Source organism: Pristis pectinata, chromosome 30, assembly GCF_009764475.1.
Source record: "Pristis pectinata isolate sPriPec2 chromosome 30, sPriPec2.1.pri, whole genome shotgun sequence".
In the NCBI taxonomy this organism is placed as follows: Eukaryota; Metazoa; Chordata; class Chondrichthyes; order Rhinopristiformes; family Pristidae; genus Pristis; species Pristis pectinata.
Window position 1 is genome coordinate 18,736,846 of NC_067434.1, and position 19,544 is coordinate 18,756,389.

Genomic DNA, 19,544 nt, shown 5'->3' on the forward strand with positions numbered 1-19,544 from the left:
TGAAGTCCCACAGCACCAGGTTCAAGAACAGCTACTTCCCTTCAACCATTTGGTTCTTGAACCAACCCACGAGGGCAGGTATGGTAGTGTAGCGGTTAGCGTCATGCTTTATAGCGCCAGCGACCCGGGTTCAAATCCTGCCACTGTCTGTAAGCAGTTTGTACGTTCTCCCCATGTCTGCGTGGGTTTCCTCCACGTGCTCCGGTTTCCTCCCACATTCCAAAGACGTACAGGTTAGGAAATTGTGGGCATGCTATGTTGGCGCCGGAAGCGTGGTAACACTTACGGGCTGCCCCCAGAACACTCTACAATGCATTTCACTGTGTGTTTCGATGTACATGTGACGAATAAAGGTATCTTACAACCCTAATCACTACCTCAGTATAGTAACACAGTGACCACTTTGCATTACAATGGGCACTCTTGTTCTAATTGTGTTCTTTCCTGTATAATTTTGTTTTTCTTGTGAAGGCCGTATCTCTAATGCTATGTGCCTGTGATGCTTCTGCAAGTAAGTTTTTCATTGCACTTGTGCACACATGTACTTGTGCATATGGCAATAAACTCGACTCTGATTTTGATCAGGTGCCTATACAAAACAGTAGTCGGTATCAGAGTCGACAGATACCAATTTCTGCAGATAAGACGGTAGAGCACATCGGTCGGTGACCATGAGTAACAATGCTAGACACAACTAACTATTTTTAATTGTAGTTTGCGGTTAATGGGAGGTTAAATGTCCCCACCACCCCCTTTACCACCACGACAGTGCCCACCCTCAGATTTCGGGGACATTGTTTCGGATATTCTGGCGCCCTCGTGTAAATTTCATTCTGTTTCACATTCTGATTGGTTCACCCCTGGAAAAAAAACCACCGAACGTCACGGCTTGCAGGAGATTTGTTCCGGGAAAAATAACACTTCACAGTGGTTGAAGGCCGCGAGTGAGTCTCAGGTACGAAATCAGTCTTTGGTCGTAAGTTTTCCTCGGTTATTTTGTAACTGTGGTAAAGCGATTTTTTTTTATTAAAAAAAGGCAAATACTTTTACTTCCTGTTGTCCCTGGGCGCTGCTCGTTCACAAAACGCGACGATCGCTCCCACAAATAGATCTCAAGGCAAACATTTTCACCAGTAACCTTATGTTGGACAAGCTTGCAAAAAGTAAGTTTGCAACTAGCTGGGGAATTTAGTACCGTTCAAATGTTTGCAGGTTTGTCGAAAGGATTGATGTATCCTGCGCAAAAAATTCAGCGGTTAAGTATATTTCATCTTCTGCAACCTGGTCTGGTAGGTCCTGCGCTTTATTTACTTGTACTGTGTTATGTTGGGGAATTTGGGGGCTGGGTAGAAGGAGGTGGATGAGTGTCCGTGACTTTCTGTAGAGAAGCTGTCGCCTCTCCCTCCCATCCTGCATAGACATCCCTGTCAATACTCAACACTTCCAGTGTCTGTAGTTTGCACTTCCAGTAGACTTTGCCTAATTGCTTCAGTGTAACCTGACCCCGGCTGTTATGTTTGAAAAAACAATACTCCTCTGCTGGACGCAAGAGCTCACTCGGTTGATGACCTTGGACACTTTCCCAGTTACCAGGTCCTGAACCTTCTGATATCCAGGATTATTTGATGTAAAGTGGAGATTTATCTCAAGGACATTCTCGGTATAAGCACGTCCACTGTTCTTAAAACGAGATTATAGTTGAAACAATAAAGCCCAAATGCATCCAAATGGTTAAGCCAAACCTGGGAAAGCTGTTTACGCTAACAAAGGAATTGCAGTTTCACGGCATGGTTGGGTTTACCTGAGTCACTTTCCAGCTGTTAGAAAGAACACGATGTTGAAGCGCAGGCTTGCAATTATCTAATTATCTGTTGATGAGGACGTTATGAAGGAACCTGCAGTGGATAATGTAAACGTGGTTACGAAGTAAATCCAAATGCACCCAAAAGAAGCAGCATAATCTCTTATGTATTCTCACCCTGAACTGGGTAAAGCACCAATTTGTGCAACTATGTTGGAGGGAGATAAAAGGGGGATGTCAGGGGTAAGTTTTTTTTACACAGAGTGGTGGGTGCGTGGAACGCACTGCCGGCAGAGGTTGTGGGGGCAGATACGTTAGGGACATTTAAGAGACTCTTAGATAGACACATGAATGAGGGGCTATGTGGGAGGGAAGGGGTAGATAGATTTTAGGGCAGGATAAAATGTCGGCACAACGTTGTGGGCCGAAGGGCCTGTACTGTGCTGTAGTGTTCTTAGTTGCCAAGTTAGATACATATATGTAGAGTGTAAATACAGCTTTCCTCCATAACACCAGCATGTGATAGCATCTGTTTTTTTTAAAAAAAAGATACTTTTGGTAACTATGTTTAATCTGACATATAGTGGTAACGTGCTTCCTTGAAGTATTTATGCAACAGTAATACTTCCTTGTGATGTTCCACACAGGTAGTCTATGTCCTTGTGGTTTGCGATGGAATCTCTATAACCAGAAAGTCACCAATATCCCCAGTGTTGCATTATTCAAATTCATTGAAGTAATACAGCTGTCCCAAGTTAAAATGTTGCCTAGCAAATTGAAATTCAAAGATAAGTTGCCACTTTTTCTCAAAAAAATAGCATTTAATATTAATCTTTTTCAAACCGTAACAGGTGTGTAAATCTTGCTGAGGTGCTCCGTGATCTAGTCTTGTACGTTACCATGTTATCGCTCCGATCAACGACGGGTGCCTTGAGTGTTACTATTGGCCACACTCAGGACTGACTGACTGCAACCTCATTGTCAAAGCACATCATTTTAAAAAGTCCCTCTGCCTAGAAATTGGAGTTCATTCATAACTTGTTTTAAATTGTTTGGAGTATTGTGTCCAGTTCTGGTTGGCCAGCTATAGGAAGGATGTCATTAAGCTGGAAAAGTTGCAGAAAAGATTCATGAAAGGTGTTACTGGGACTGGCAGGCTTGAATTAAAGGCTGGATAGGCTGGGACTTTTTTTCCCCTGGAGCATAGGAGGCGGAGGGGTGACGTTATACAGGTGTATAAAATCATGAGGGGTGTCGAAAAGGTGGATTGGTCACAGTCGTTTTCCCAGGGTAGGAGAGTCCAGAGGACATAGATTGAAGGTGAGAGCTGAACCAGTCCCCTTTCGCATCCCCTTCCCGGTGGTGCTGCCACGTTCTCACTCTTAATTCTACCTCTCTTGGTTATTCCATTATTGTCACTTTAATATTTCTTTTTGCGCTACTTCAGACTGTGCAACAATCTTTGCACCATTCTGTTCTTTTATGCTCATCACTATTTATTATTACCACACACACTGTTTACTCTGAGCTTCATGCGAGCAAGGACTTTCATTGCACCCTGGTGTATGTGACAATCAACTTGCCTGAATCTGAAAGATTTAAAAGGAACGTGTGTGGCAGGTTCTTCCACACAGAGGGTGGTGGTTATATGGAACGAGCTGCTAGAGGAAGCTGTAGATGTGGATACAATTGCAATGCTTAAGAGACATTTAGACAGGTACATGGTCTGGAAAGATTTAGAGGGATATGGGCCAAACTCAGGCTTATGGGACTAGCTCAGATAAACATCTTGGTCGACATGGACTTGTTGGGCCAAAGAGCGTGTTTCCCTGCTCTATGACTCTTGTGTTTTTCCCTGATGCCCAATTGGATGTCATTGAAAAATTTAAATAATGAATAGGGTGTTTCCCCCTTTTATTTTGGTGTGCTGAAACATGCTCAGTGCGATTTCTAATGCCATTTGGGTTACAGAGACAACTGTGCTGTCTTTGCCACCAGTGATCATGGGAAGCCTGTCAGAACCTTAAAGCACACCAGCTGTGGCAGCTTCAGCAACTGTGCGAAAGGCTGCCCTGGGGAGGGAAGAGAGGATGCGCAACGTCACTGCATCTCACCACACCCTCTCCCCATCCCCACACTCATACCCACGCATCCGTCATGGTCTCACTGTGCCCCCTAACACCGTGAGGTAAGGTCACGGTGCAAGCAGAAATCAGCAACGATCTCCGCAGTGAGAAGTTACTTCAGGCATGCGGATGCACAACTGATTCACCGCACCTGATCAGTAATGTCAGGCAGGCAGCCAAGTACAGAAGGGCCAGCAGGGACACATTAATTCATGTATGGTTGATGCCTAATTATGAGGGCTGCCCCCTGTTTGACAGTGAGTGAAGAACATTGGCTATAAGTCGTAAATTTTGGCACTAATTTTAGTCGTAGATGAAGAAAGGATTATCACACATACTGATGATGTGATGTTAAAGGAATGCTGGGAAGAAAAACCTCATCAGGTCAGGCAACATCTGTGGAAAGAGAAACAGTCAACATTTTGGGTCTGCAATCCTTCATCAGAACTGAGAAAGAGAGGGATACAATTTAGCTTTCAGTAGGAGAGAATATGGGGGAAGGGATCTGGCAGATCCCACAACCTTACCATTTACAACACATTACACAGACTAGGAAGCGTAATGTTCTGGTAACGGCTGCCATTAAGCTATTTTGATTCATCCTATCACAGACATCCCCTTTGTTCTACACTTCCCTTCCCCACCTTCTCTCCTACCGAAAACTAACTTGTACCTTTCTCTCTCCCAGTTCTGACGAAGGGTTACAGACTGCTTCTCTTTCCACAGATGCTGCCTGAACGGTTCAGATTTTTACAGCATTTTCTGCCTTTTTTTTCAAATTTCCAACACCTTCACTTTTAGAACATAGCACACAGAACGTAGAACAGTACAGCACAGAACAGGCCCTTCGGCCCACAATGTTGTGCCGACATAGCTATTCCCTCCTACCTACAGAATGCCCGTATCCCTTTATTTTCCTCTCATTCATGTGCCCATCCAAACCCCTCTTAAAAGCCCCCAATGAATTTGCCTCCACCACCCTATCAGGCAACGCATTCCAGGCATCCACCACGTCCTCAGTAAAAAAAAAACGTACCCCTCATGTCTGTTCTGAACCTACCCCCCTTAGCATAAATGCATGCCCTCTGGTATTGGATCTCTCAGTAATGGGAAAAAGATATTGCTTGTCCACCCTACCTATGCCCCTCATAATTTTATACACTTCCAACAGATCACCCCTCAGCCTCCGTCACTCCAGAGAAAAGAGCCCAAGTTTGTCCAGCCTCTCCTGATTGCACATGCCCTCTAATCCAGGCAGCATCCTAGTAAACCTCCTCTGCGCCCTCTCTAAAGCCTCGATATCCTTCCTACAGTGAGGTGACCAGGATAAGGTTTTATCCACCTTATCACTTTGGCTGCAATGGAACTGAACCTGCAGAGCTGAGTACAACTGAGAACTGATAATTTCTTTTCTTTATTTCTCATTTACTGATGATGTGAAGCCAGTGCTCGGGAATTATTCCTAATCCAATGGACAGGACATTCACCAGAAACGGCTGTAATTGCATTAAAACAGACACAATCTTCTCTAAGCACACTTTACACTCAAGAATTGGGTGCAATCAGGTCCAGTTGCTTGGCAATCATATCCATTGCAGACAATGGAGTAGAAAAGCAAAACACTGTCTGTTGGACATTTGAAACAAAACAGGTTAGAAATGTTTGTGAAGAGAGAAACAGAGTTAACGTTTCAGGTTCATGACCGCTGAGTTCAGACAGAATATTGAAACATCAATTTTGTTTTTTCTTTCTGTAAGTTCTGTCAGACTTAAATATTTCCAGAATTTTCACCATATCTATTTCATAATGCAAAAAACCGTTATCCTAAAACATATCAATTATATTTGGATTTAATGGCAGAGAAAAGTGAATCTTGGTGTAAAATAAAAACACAGTACTGCAAACACAGGCCAAACCTGTTATAAACACCCGACTTATGGACACCACTATGTACGATCGAGCTCCCATAATATTATCAAATTCAAAGGTCTGACATTTGTACATGCGTTTGTTCCTGCAAAAAGCAGAACTAGTTTCCTCTCTCTCTCTACTTTATTCATTGTTCATTATAAGTCTCAGGTGCTTTTGATGCCATTCATTACAATACTGTGGAGGTGTGGTCACCATGTCAAGTGATTTCCGAGTTACGGACAAAATCAACTAAAGGGACGTCTGTAAAAACAGAACCCATTCGTTATGCAGGGGCCTGTACTTAACATCCTGTTAAAAGGTCATTACCTGAAATATTAACTCTGCTTCTCTCTCCACAGTAGCTGCCTGACCTGCTGAATAATTCCACTATTGTTTGTTTTTAATCTTAGCTTTACAGTTTTTTGATTTTCATTTACTGTTAGGCAAATATTCAGCACAACTACCTGAGTATAGCCAACTGGGAAAAGTGCCATGTCGATTCCTTTCAAATTTGGCCATCAATTTGATGTCTGTTTTTCACACTGCATTGGACTTCTTCAGACTTTACACAAAATCAGTATTCAGAGTGTGTGTGGAAGTAGGAATTTGACCACTTTAGGAGAGCCTGTTCAAACGGATGCATTGCTTATTGATTACAGGGGAGGACCTATGCATAAGTACCCCACCAGGCTCAAGGACAGCTTCTATCCCGCTGTCATAAGACTATTGAATGGTCCCCTAGTACGATAAACTGGAGTCCTGACCTCACAATCTACCTCATTATGTCCTTGCACCTTATTGTCTGCCTGCACTGCACTTTCTCTGTAACTGTAACACTTTATTCTGCATTCTGTTACTGTTTTCCCTTGTACTACCTCAATGTACTATTGTAATGAAGTGACCTGTATGGATGGCAAAGATTTTCACTGTACCTTAGTACATGTGACAACAATAAACCAATTTAATTTAATGTATCACCCCCTGTATACATCCAGGTTTACTGCTTTATTCATTTTTATTTTAGTAACAATGCACTTGTATTGCATTTTCACTTCTGTGACACAAATTACTTGACTACAAGGTGCTTATTTTCCTTCATACAATATCCATTCTCCTTATCAAAGTAACCTAAGACAGGAGCAACACACAAAACACTGAAGGAACTCTGGGTCGGGCAGTATCTACTGTCTGTCCAGATGAAGGGTTTCAACTCGCAATGTCAACTGTCCATATCCCTCCATAGATACTGCCTGACCCACTGAGTTCCTCCAGTGCTTTGTGTGTTGCTCCAGATTCTAGTATCTACAGTCTCTTGTGTAACCTAAGACTGGATTCCTGTGTACATGTACAAACTAGGGTGTCACAGACTGCAGCCGTTCAAAGATTATAAATGAAGTGGTTGGAAACAGGAAGCTAAATCTGATGCAATGCAGTCAAACTTTGCCTTTACAGTAAAGCTGCTTTGTTTTTTCTCATTGTAGTTCTCATTCCAGCATCTGCTCCAAAGGTCCCAGATACTGGAAATACAATGTGCGAGGGAGCACCTGAATGAACCTGCATTTGACTATCCCATTATCCAACCTATTAGTGATACAGTCCATCACAGAGCAACCCTGTCCGCCTGTTGAGTCTTATTTAAACCATAGCTTAAACAATAAAATGTATTTAAACCAATAGAATCTTATTTAAGATGCCAAAGACATTGTGACCTGCAGGCAGCCAGAATTAGACTGGGAGCCTCTTTCTCGACTGCACTGACTTGATGCACTGAATGGCCAGGGAACTACACTCCTCCTCTGCCTGGGCTGCGTGTGAGGAAATAGTTCGAGTGCCAGTCACTACTCCCTTTAGCTGCCCCCTCTTTACAATCTAATGGTAAAAATCCAACACATCTTGAACGAATTTATGCAAGAAAGCTTACCACACTGGATACAAAATAAACTAATAACCCTTGTGAATGTCTCTGGTGTTGGTCTTTGCCCATCGCTGTGTTCCCATATTGTGCTACTCCCGTGGCAGTAACTTGCCTGTTGACTTCAAGTGAAGGAGACCTTGTAGGACCTCTCGGAGCTATTGTGGTTCTAGAGAGCCCAGCTTTGAACTGCACCCCTTGGCTTGGAGTGAAGACCCATCTGCCAGTGGTGGAGCAATTAAACTTGGGAATGATCAGGAGGCCAGAATTCTTTGAGTGTAGAAATTTCAAAGGCTTGTAGGGCTGGAGGAGGTTGGAGATTGGGAGAGTGGAGAGGTTCGAGAGATTTGGAAATCAGGATGAGAAGTTTTTTTGCTTTTTGCTTCTTGTCATTTATGTTTCCTGTGGTTCCTACTTCATAGCTAATGGAAGCCTGGTTGTTCAATGCAATCTACTTCCACAGGATAAGATGAAATAGGATCTTTATTAGTCACATGTACATTGAAACACTGCATTGCATTTTTTGCATAGAGTGTTCTGGGGGCAGCCCGCAAGTGTCGCCACGCTTCCGGTGCCAACATAGCATGCCCACAACTTCCTAACCAGTATGTCTTTGGAATGTGGGAGGAAACCAGAGCACCCGGAGGAAACCCATGCAGTGACAGGGAGAACGTGCAAACTCCTTACAGACAGTGGCCAGAATTGAACCCGGGTCACTGGCGCTGTAATAGTGTTACACTAACCCCTACACTACTGAATAGGGTGAAAAGTGCAAATGCAGAGTGAGATATCTGGATGAACACTATAACTGATGGTATTAAGCAGCTGGTTTTAATGTTCAGATTCTCTCAACTGGAGAGAGAATCTTTGTCTATTGGCAAGGAGTTGAGTAATTGGTTTATTACTGTCACATGTACTGGGATACAGTGAAAAACTTTGTTTTGCATCCAACCCATCCAGATCATTTCAAAACATAAGTATATTGAGGTAGTACAAAGGGAAAAGCAATAACAGAATGCAGAATATAGTGTTAAAGTTACAGAGAAAGTGCAGTGCAGGTAGACGAATAAGGCCACAATGAGATAGATTGAGAGATCAAGAGTTAATTTTTATCGAACAAGAGGTCTGTTCAAGACTTTTATAACAGTGGGATAGAATCTGTCCTTGAACCTGGTGGTAGATGCTCTCAAGCTTTTGTAGCTTCTGCCCGATGAAGAGGAGAGAAAATGACTGGGGCGAGAGAGGGCTTTGATTACGTTGGCTGCTTCCCTGAGACAGTGGGAAGTGTTGACAGAGCCAATGGAGGCGAGGCTGGATTTCATGATGGACTGAGCTGTGTCTACAACTCTCTGTAATTTCTTGCAGGTACTAGGGAAAGATAGATTTAAGTGAATTGGTAGAAGGATTATTGCAGAGTTGATGGGGGTCTGGAATTCACTGTCTGACAGGGAGGTGGAGCAGAAACCCTTATCTTGTTTGAAAAGTTCCAGGATGAAGCTTTGTGAGACCTGTGAGGCTTCAGACTGAGACCTTGGAAGTAGATTGAACAAACTATTTTTGGTCAGCATGGACAAGGTTAGCGAAGTGGCCTCCTGTAACTCAAATGCCTCTGATTCCATGATGGTCAAGCTTCACAATAAGTCCATATCGAACCAATGCCATGATATCCTGCCATTGCATCTCTTAGTGATATTGGCTCACACTGAATCATTTAGAATGAGAATCCAAAATTACTTTATAATTGTCCATGTCTTCATTCCTGTGTAATTGATGTAGGGTTTGCTGTCCTGTGCCAAGTGCTACCTTGTGCAGGCTTTCAACTGTGCTTATCTAAGAGGCCACAATCAACAGCATCTATGTTACTATCTGGGGAAGTCCTCCACCTGTTAACCTACCTGTGCTTTTATACTAGGCATTACAGAAAGCAACCATACACCGTCCAAATAAAATTAAGTTCTACCGATAAACCTCCAGCAAGAGGGAAGCCATTTATATGTTGTATTAAGTCTGAGTCTGTGCAACATCTGGGGTTTAGCCATTGCATGTGCCAACATCTGTGATGAGAAGTGGATTTGACTGGTTAGTAAACAATTTCTTTCTGTCATTTCTTCAGAGCATTGTTGTAGGCAATGCAAAAATATTATAGTGGCATTCAATTTTGTTGATTAAAAGTTAATACCTTCAAATGAGATGACAATTGATTGGTCCAGCTTTGAATCCTCATCAAGGTTAAAACGGGCAATATTTAGTTTTCATAGAACATAAAACAATACAGCACATGAGCAGGCCCTTCGGCCCACGATGTTGTGCCGAACTAATTAAACTAGTAATTAAATGTGTAACTAAAGTAATCCCGTCTGCCCGTACAATATCCATATCCCTCCATTCTCTGCACATCCGTGTGCCTATCTAAGAGCCTCTTAAAATGCCTCTTTCGTATTTGCCTCCACTACCATCCCTGGCAGTGCATTCCAGGCACCCACACTCTCTGCGTACAAAAAAAAAACTTCCCCCGCACATTCCTTTGAACTTGCCCCCTCTCACCTTAAATGCATGCCCTCTAGTATGAGACATTTCAATCCTGGGAAAAAGATACCGGCTGTCTACCCTGTCTCTCATAATCTTACAAACTTCTATCAGCTCTCCCCTCAGCCTCTGCCACTCCAGAGAAAACAACCCAAATTTGTCCAAACTCTCCTCATAGCACATGCCCTGTAATCCAGGCAGTATCCTGGTGAACCTCTTCTGCACTCCTTTTTTTCAAAGAATATGAAAGATAAAAGTTTATGATTGGTGCAGACAGCAAAACAGTGTCCATGTGAGTACTTGTGAAATTCCCTGATTCCACATATAAACATAAAGGCTTTATGTTTATTTGTGGATCACGGTTCTTGGAGGAATTCAGGTTATGAGTGGTGAGCACTTTCAGTTGCTCAGGGTAACATTGAGAATGGCAGCTTCTGAACCCATTTGAGACTCTATTACTCCTGTTCTCATGGTTGTTCTGATAGTAAACAACCTCTGCAAGAGCCTCTGGTCAGTCATCGAGGTTTCTGGACAACCTCAGTGCACTGCTTGTTGACTTTTGTTTACTCTCACAAATCCACTCCCTGAAATATTGTTTTCTAGAAACTGCTGTTGTTCAATTCACGGCCACAACCTGAGACTGATCAAGAGACTAAAATCAGTGGCAAATTAAGATTGTGATATCCAAATTAGAATCCTATTAACCAACTATTAAAGTCTTCAGCCAATGAGAAGCACTCAGTGCCGTTTTCAATCACCACTGCTTTACGTTCCTACGAAGGGCCTACTCATTGGTTATACCATTGATGTGTTTGGAACAAGTTTACAGCAATAAATAGCCAGATGCAGAAATGTAGATTCTCCCCAATCGTGCAAGCACAGAAGTTATTGCTTCAGCCACCTTCCATTGGACTGGTTTATTATTGTCCTGTGTACTCGTGAAAAGCTTTGTTTTTTGTGTCCAGACAGATCATGCCATACATAAGTACTTCAAAGTAATAAAAAGGAAAACAGAATGCAGAATACAGTGTTGCAGTTACAGAGAGTGCAGTGCAGGAAAACAAATACAGTGCAAGGGCCACAACAAGGTAGATTGCGAGATCAAAGGTTCATCTTTAGCATATGAGAGGTCCATCCAAGAGTCTGGTAACTGGGATAGAAGCTGTCCTTGAGCCTGGTGGCATGTGCTCTAAAGCATTTGTATCTTCAGCCTGATGGGAGAGGTGAAAAGAGAGAATGACCAGGGTGGGAGGGGTCCTTGCTTATGTTGGCTGCTTTTCTGAGGCGGCAGGAAGTGTAGACGGAATCAGTGGAGGGGAAGCTGGTCTGCGTGATGGACTGGGCTGTGTTCACAACTGTCTGCAATTTCTCGCGGTCTTGGGCAGAGCAGTTGCCGTACCAAGCCGTGATGAACATTGGAAAGTAAACAATGTTGGAAGTATTTCATCCCCACACCTACCCTTCATTACACTTGAACTGTATTAATGAATGACCTTGGGCTTAGGTGCTCATTCAGTGCTTGGACCAGCACCTTGTTCTTTTGGTCCTGAGCCTGAGGAAATCATATTCTTAATCACTGTGTATATATCTGCCTAATTTAGTACCTTAATTCTGATTGGCAATGACATCACTGATTAATAGATCAAATTATTTGACCAAGTCATTAACTGTGTCTTTCGACGTCTGATGTGTGTGGATGTATGATTTTTGATATCGCCACTGTCACAGTTGTGACTAAGTCGTTGTTTCTTGCAGTCCCCCAAAAACAGAACAATTTATAAAGAAACAATGATCTCCTGGTCTTGACTGAATTGTTAAAACAGCACCCATTTAATAATAAAAGCAGTGCAAAAATGTTTTTTCATTTTGTATAACAAGGTATGATGGATGGGTGGTGCAAGGTCCAAATGTCTTTCTAAATAGAGGAAAGCCTGTACATGTTTGACTTGTTTGTTAATGGATTAAAGGTAACTCCGGAGTGATTTCATGGGAAATGCGATGTGAAGCACTCGTATAATTAAATGTGTCAGAAGTGGGCATTTTGTATTTTCTCAATGCATCATTTGCAGGGGCTTTCTTCATCAGCACTTGCAAAATTCAGGAGCACGGTGCCACAAACCAATAGCCTTCCTCATGAAGAGTAACCACCCAGTACTTTTCACTTTTGTGAACCTGTTTAACTTGTGATAGGGAGCAAGAGGATTAGTATCAGCACAAACTGAAGATACTTTCTTCAGTACCAGTCTTCGCTAATTGTTTTTACTCTCCATCCCACATCTGGTTGGTTCACCTTTGGGTTTTAACTAATGTCTTTGATGTTGTAGAGAGGCATATAACAGCATTCATATGACAAATGAGAATCAAAAGGTTTCTGAGAACTGATGAAGGGACTTTGACTTGAAAAAGTAACCTTATGTTTCTCTCTCTTCAGATGCTGCCTAACCTGTTGAGTGTTTGCAACACTTTCTGTTCTTATTTCAGATTTTCAGCATCTACAATTTTTTTTTGGCTTTTGCTTTATGGGATGGCTTAGAAAAGACTCTGGCTTGCCTTTTCTCCCCCCATTGTTTTCACACTTTTACCACTCAAGGTGAATTTTGCTCATTGGCCTCAGTAAAGTTTCTCAATACTTGCATTTATACGAATGAGGCAAAGTTTAGTTCCTTCAGAACTGGTGCTGGCTGTAGAATTATTTTTTCTTCCTTATTCAAATATAAATCACAAGCAATTTACATTATTGTTGTTAATATATCTGCAAATCTAGCTGTGTACATTGGTGACTGCTCTGTAAGAGTAATCTGAAGTTGATTTGCTTTAGGATTTGCCACAGAAGGCATTACACAAAGATTGGTTTCATCCACAGTAGCCTATGTAGTAACAACCTTTCTATTTTGATCTCCTGCGTCTCTTGGCTGAGAAAAATCTGGGCGTCAATTGGAAAACTTTTACAAATTGAGTAAAGGAAACTTTCTTAATGCTTCGATCGAAATGAATGTTACTGGAGAAGATCTCTGGGCTTTGTAAGAGCAGAAGATACATTACAGATTTCTAAACTCAACATTGAGTTCTGCTGTGTTGGTTTTCAGCATTCATGGTGATTTCAGATAACAGTTTGGATCCCCCATTGACACCTCCTTAGGACCACCTGTTTGTTCCTCAAAACACCTGCTTTCACTACCACCTCCTTTTGTCATTGAAACTCCCTTGCCTTCCACCCTATCGCAGAGCAGCCCTCTTGTCTCTCCTCCCCTCCCACCTTTCTCAACACCTGCCTATGTTGAACTTTGCCCAGTTTTGAAAAGTGGTCTTCAACCTGAAACGTTAACCCTCTTTCTCTTAGCACAGATGCTGGCTGGTCTGCTGAGTATTTCCAGCAAACTCCTGTTTTTATTTTCTTTTAAGGCTTTACACTGTTGTGCATATTATTTACATAAAATTAAAAGGGGATTTATATGTTCGTTTTGCTGCATATTTTTTACATTATTGAATCGTCTCAAATTCATTTACAAAGTTGGACAAGAAAGAGCAATGTTCCCAGCATCTTACAGGTCGTCAGACTGAAGAGCCGTTTGTGTATGTGTAAGGAGTTAGTGGTTAGTCGTCTTAATATTGTTCTGTCACCAGCAATTTTTTTAAGTTTCAAAAATGCAATCTTTTTGGAATATATACGTAAATACAATGGTACAGGTCTTTCTCTGTGTTCATTCTACCATGAATTCCATACATTCTCTGTCTACGCATCAATATCAATCATGTTTTCTCTTAGACAATGCAGCTGTGCAACACTTGAGAGGCAGTAACACAAGGTCCAGCCCTTACCGTCCATCCTTCAGTGGGAATCCATGGGGATTGGGCACTGCTTCCCCTACTATTCCTCCTGTATTGCTGCCATTTACTAACATCAAGGTGAGCTCACGGAATTCACTTCACAAGAATTTTGCAAGGTCAAGTTAACCTTCCACTTGCTAAATTTCAGCACCAGTCAGTAAATAGTAAATGTCAACAGGCCTCTGAAAGACCAGCTGTGTTTTTAGTGCTGCTGTCTTGTCAGCACTTATTTGGCTCTGCCCTGTGACCTGTGAGCAGTGGTGGACTCCTCTCTCTTCTGCACTGGAGAAGAACCAGACCTGTTAGAGCAACGTGACAGAGAAAGGGAGGGACAGAATTATTTCAAGAAATGTTTCCAGTCTTGAAGGAACTTGCAGTGAAACAGGTCCAAGAAGTAATTATTTTGATGTTGAGGTCAAAACAAGAGCTTTAACTGCATTTAGTTGACAAATCTCAACCACAGCAGATAAGAGGATATCTGAAGTCGATGGTTTTAATTGTCTTATCCAAAGTGCCACCATTTTAGATATATATTTTAGAAATGTAAACGTGAGGTTCTAACAATCTGGTGAACGATAAGATACATGTGGAAGGAGTGATAAAACGGTTCTTAAGGAGGCAGAAAACCACCTATTAGTGCATAAGAACATCGGTAAAAGCAGGAGTAGGCCATTCAACCCATCTTACTGCTGCACCGTTTAGTATGGTCAGGACTGATCTTTTACTTGAGTTTCATTTTCCTCCACTAATCCAATAGCCCTTGTTTCCCTTAATATCTAAAAATCTGTCCGTCTCTCACTTAATAAATGTACTCAGGACCTGATCCTCTATCTCCCTCTTGCCTAGAGAATTACAAAGCCCTCTGTATAAAGTTTTACAGAGGGCTTTGTAATTCTCTAGGCTCTGTATAAAGTTCTGTATCAAGACATTGGTGAGACCACATTTGGAATATGCGTCAGTTTTGGTCATCGTACTATAGAGAAGATGCCTCTAAGCTAGAAAGAGTGAAGAGGAGATTTATGAGGATATTGCCAGGACTGAGTCATGGAGAGAGGTTGAGCAGGTTGGGACTTTTTTCACTGGAGCGTAGGAGAATGAGGGGTGATCTTATAGAGGTGTATAAAAATCATAAGGGGCATAGATAGGGTGAATGCGCATAATCTTTTTCCCAGGGTTAGGGAATCAAGAACTAGAGGACAGAGGTTTAAGCTGTGAGGAGAGGAATTTAATAGGAACCTGAGGGGCAACTTTATCACGCAGTGGGTGGTCAGAGGAAATGGCTGAGGCAGGTACATTAACAACATTTAAATGGTACTTGGACAGGTACATGGATAGGAAAGGTTTAGAGGGATATGGACCAAACGTGGCCAAATGGGACTAGCTTTGGTGGGCATCCTGGTTGGCATGGACCAGTTGGGCCAAAGGGCCTGTTTCTGTGCTGTGACTCAAAACTTATTCTTACCTCGGTCCTGAATGACCGACCCCTTATTTTGGACTGTGATCCCTGCAGCCATCAAACCGTGTAAGAATTTTATACATTTCAGTGAAATCACCTCTAGTTCTTCTAAACTCAAGAGACTTCAGGACTATTGAGTGATCTGTCTTAAATAATGTGCTGAGACAGGTCCTTGCAGACTTTTTTTTAAAACCTGTGACAAGGTGGCCACAAGATGTCAGTTGTGAGCCTAGAAAGTCTTGTTAAACAATGTTAAATGGGTTGCAATACAGCTGCACTAACGGGGATATGAGCACTGATAGTCCAACCTCGCCATGAGTTTAAGCTCCTTGTCTGCCATTCATTGGAATTGCTGGGTCTTGGGTTATGTTTTCATTTGCATTTGGAGGAGGACTTGCTTCCACTGCAGTTCTGTTGGTTCTAAGGTGATTGATGATCCATAGACTCTGCCACAGATGGGACAGTGATACTTTATCAGAGGAGTCAGTAGCCTGGGATCTTGTGCACTCCTGCCCTTTGTGCATGGTCTCCTCATTGTCTTCTTGCAGAGACTCGAGGTACTCAGTGCCTTCCTGGATTCTGCTTCCCTTCTTTCAGCAGTCTCGACCCAAGGATTTCCGTGAATCAACCGGAATACTTTTATTCATGGAAACTTTGAGAACATCCTTGAAGTGTTTTCTCCACCCCACCCTGGAGATTTCTTGCTCTGATGAAGGGTAGAAGGCTGAGGTGTATAAAACCACAAGGGGCATAGATAAAGTGAATTGGCACAGTCTTTTATAATATAATGAAGGGCATAGAAAAGGTGGATGGCCACAGTCTTTTTCCCAGGATAGGGGAGTCTAAAACTACAGGGCATAGGATTAAGAGTGAGAGGGGAAAGATTTAAAAGGGACCTGAGGGGCAACTTTTTCACACAGAAGGTGGTGGGTATATGGAACGAGCTGCCAGAGGAAACTGTAGAGCTGGGTACAGTTACAATGTTTAAAAGACATTTAGACAGGTACATGGATAGGAAAGGTTTAGAGGGAATGAGCCAAAGGTGAATGGGACGAGATCAGATAAACATCTTGGTCAGCATGGACGAGTTGAGCTGAAGGGCCTGTTTCAGTGCTGTATGACTAAGTCTGTGGAGCTTGGGGTAGAGTGTTGGTTCGTGGGTCTGGTGTTGGCCGTGCCAATGGTGTGGCCTAGAAGGGGAGGCAGACATTGATGTTGGTCTGGGAGAGGATGTGGACAGTGGTTTACCTCTCCTACCTTCTATCGCAAACTCGTATCATCATCTCCTTCTCTGGAAAAAGGGTAGCCTACCAGGGAGCTCAGAGACCCTGTGATCAAGACAGGAGGTGAGTCCTGTAGTGGTTATTGCAGAGGGGAGGGTGAGAGAGTCCCCCCCCTTAGCTGCCTCAGGGGTGGTCATCACAGGGATCCTCATCTGCCTTCTCCCAATTTGCAAGGAGCTGCTCTGAGTGGCAATGTAGATTCTGCCCATCAAGAGTACAATGGACATGATCCTCACTGTATGACAAATCCAAGAGACGTGTAGACAGCTTGGCACTCATGGTGCACGGCCTTTCTTGACTTTGCTAAAGGTCGGATTATCAACCAAGAGTGTTCCGTTATAAATGCCTATCTGCACTTGGATACACATTAAAATTAAGTTACAGATGTTTTCAAGGGGTAGCGTTTAACACACACCGATTGCTCTTGAGAAGATGCTGGTGAGCCACCTAACTGGGCAGGAGGATGTGCAATTTCAGACCAATGTTTGCAGTTGATGGGCTGGGACCAGTTATGTGACTAACACCTGTATCGTTATTGAACAGCTTCAGGAGAGGACTCCAAGTTTATATTTCCTCTTTGTCAGACTCTCTCTGTTAATCATTGCACTGTTTGATTTGCTGCCTCTAGAGAGTCTCTTTCTTAAAACTTGCTCTTTTTGATTCATTGAAATTTCATCTTCAATAAATCACAATTTAGCAGTGAGGAAAGGAATTGAAACTCCCTCTCACAGGTAAAGCCAAAACTGTGTCTTCCAGTTAACTCAACAACAGATGGGGGTGGTGGGGGGGGGGGGGGGGGGGGGGGGTCCAAATCCAAATACAGCAACAAAAGAGGAAACCCAATTTTTTTTTGGATTCCAGATATTCTTTAATAAAGACTTAAAAGATTTTGATTTCCTTGGGTATCTTTTAATTAAAGAAAGGCTTGATGTAATTAGAAAAAAATCGAAACCAGGAGTATATTGTAAATGGTGAGGGATTGATGTAAGAGTTGTTTACAGGGACATAGGTGTCCTTCAGGAATTACTGAAGGTTCAGCAAGCAATTAACAAGGCAGATGATGCTTTGGCCTTTATTGAAAAAGGATTTGAGTACAAAAGATGTCTTGTTCCAACTACAGATAAGGTCCTGGTGAGACCTCAACTGAAATGTTGTGTGCAGATATGGTCTTCCCACCTAAAAAATGCAGTGGAGATTCATCAGACTGATAACTAGGATGGTGGGTCAAGTTGAGTTTATCGTCATATGCACAAGTGCATGTATGCACAGGTGCAATGCAAAACTTACTTGCAGTAACGTCACAAGCACATAGCATTAGAGACACAACATTCCCAAGAAAAACATAAATTATACAAAACTATACAAGAAAGAATGTAATTAGAGCAAAAGACAACACACAACATTGCAACGCAAAGTGGTCAAAGTAATCATTGTGTTGCTATACTGAGGTAGTGATTAGGGTTGTGCAGGTTGGTTAAAGAACTGAATGGTTGAAGGGAAGTAGCTGTTCTTGAACCTGATGGTGTGGGACTTCAGGCTTCTGTATCTCCTGCCCAATGGTAGCTGCAAGAAGATGGCATGGCCTGGATGGTGGAGAGCTTTGATAGATGTTGCCTTCTTGCAACAGCACCTCATGTAGATGGTGGGGATGGATGTCATGTGAGGAGAGATTAAGCAGACAGAACCTCTAGAGTCTAGAAGATTGAGGTGATCTGATTGAAGCATACAAGATGAAGAGGCTTGACAGGGTATCTTGAGGAATAATGATTTCCCTGGTTGGGGTGTCTAGAACCAGGGTCACTCTCTCTCTGAAAATAAGAGGTCAGCTATTCAGTAGTAATTCCTTCAGCTAGAGGGTTGTGAGTCTATGGCGTTCCATGCCCACACAGGCAGTGAAGGCTAAGTATACTTCAGGCAGAGATTAATAGCTTTTTAATATTAAGGGAATTGAAGGATATTGGCTTAGTACAGGAAAGTGGAGCCGAGGTAAAAGATCAGCTTTATCTTATGAAATAGTGGAGCAGGAGCAATGGGCCGACTGGCCTATTCCTGCCTCTATTTCTTATGTTTTTAAAAAGTGATCTTCTTACGTATTTCTTTACCTGTGACTTATGTGATCCAGTGACTTTCACTGGCACCTTATTATCAGCCTCATCAAAATAGCACAGCCCATGACTGTAATAAAAGGCTATGCACGGAAGCCTCTGGGAAAATCTTTGAAGAGCCATTATAATGTGCCAGTCCAGTGAGCTTAATTATCTTCCAATAATTCTTACATCTGTGCATGTCTAAAACTGAAATTAAATCACACAACTGCTGTGTATTTTACTGGTATTTTATGTACTTAGCCAACCAAGTATTATTCTCAAACAGAAAACTTGTTAGCTAAACCCAATCTATTAGTAATGCCCCGGTAATTGGAAATGGATGCGCCGTTTCAAAAACACAATGATCCAGTGCTGCTATATTTTCAGACCTAATGCTGAGAGAGTCACAGGAATCTGCCCCAGCAAAAATACTCAGGAAAGGCAAGAGGTGATAATGTGCAGAAAAGCTAGCCAGTGCTATATTTTTTGACTGATCTTTTTATAATGGGAGATGATGAGACAAAAAAGCACCAACATGCACCAAATTAAAATTAATTTATTGTAAGCGCATCATTTTGTTACAGTAAAACTCCAATGATATTCGACTATTTGGA

General features: G+C 42.3%; 1 long non-coding RNA gene across 3 annotated transcripts in view; it reads left to right on the plus strand.

Moving 5' to 3' along the window:
• Nucleotides 1-869: 869 nt before the first annotated feature.
• LOC127584769 (uncharacterized) overlaps nt 870-19,544 on the plus strand; it is a 36,458-nt gene continuing 17,783 nt past the window's right edge. For 2 of the 3 annotated variants that reach the window (XR_007958430.1, XR_007958431.1), the window contains exon 1: nt 870-955. This is a non-coding gene — a long non-coding RNA (uncharacterized LOC127584769). Of the gene's footprint in view, nt 956-14,042; nt 14,183-19,544 lie in introns of all 3 variants that reach the window. The other variant, XR_007958432.1, reaches the window with a different exon arrangement.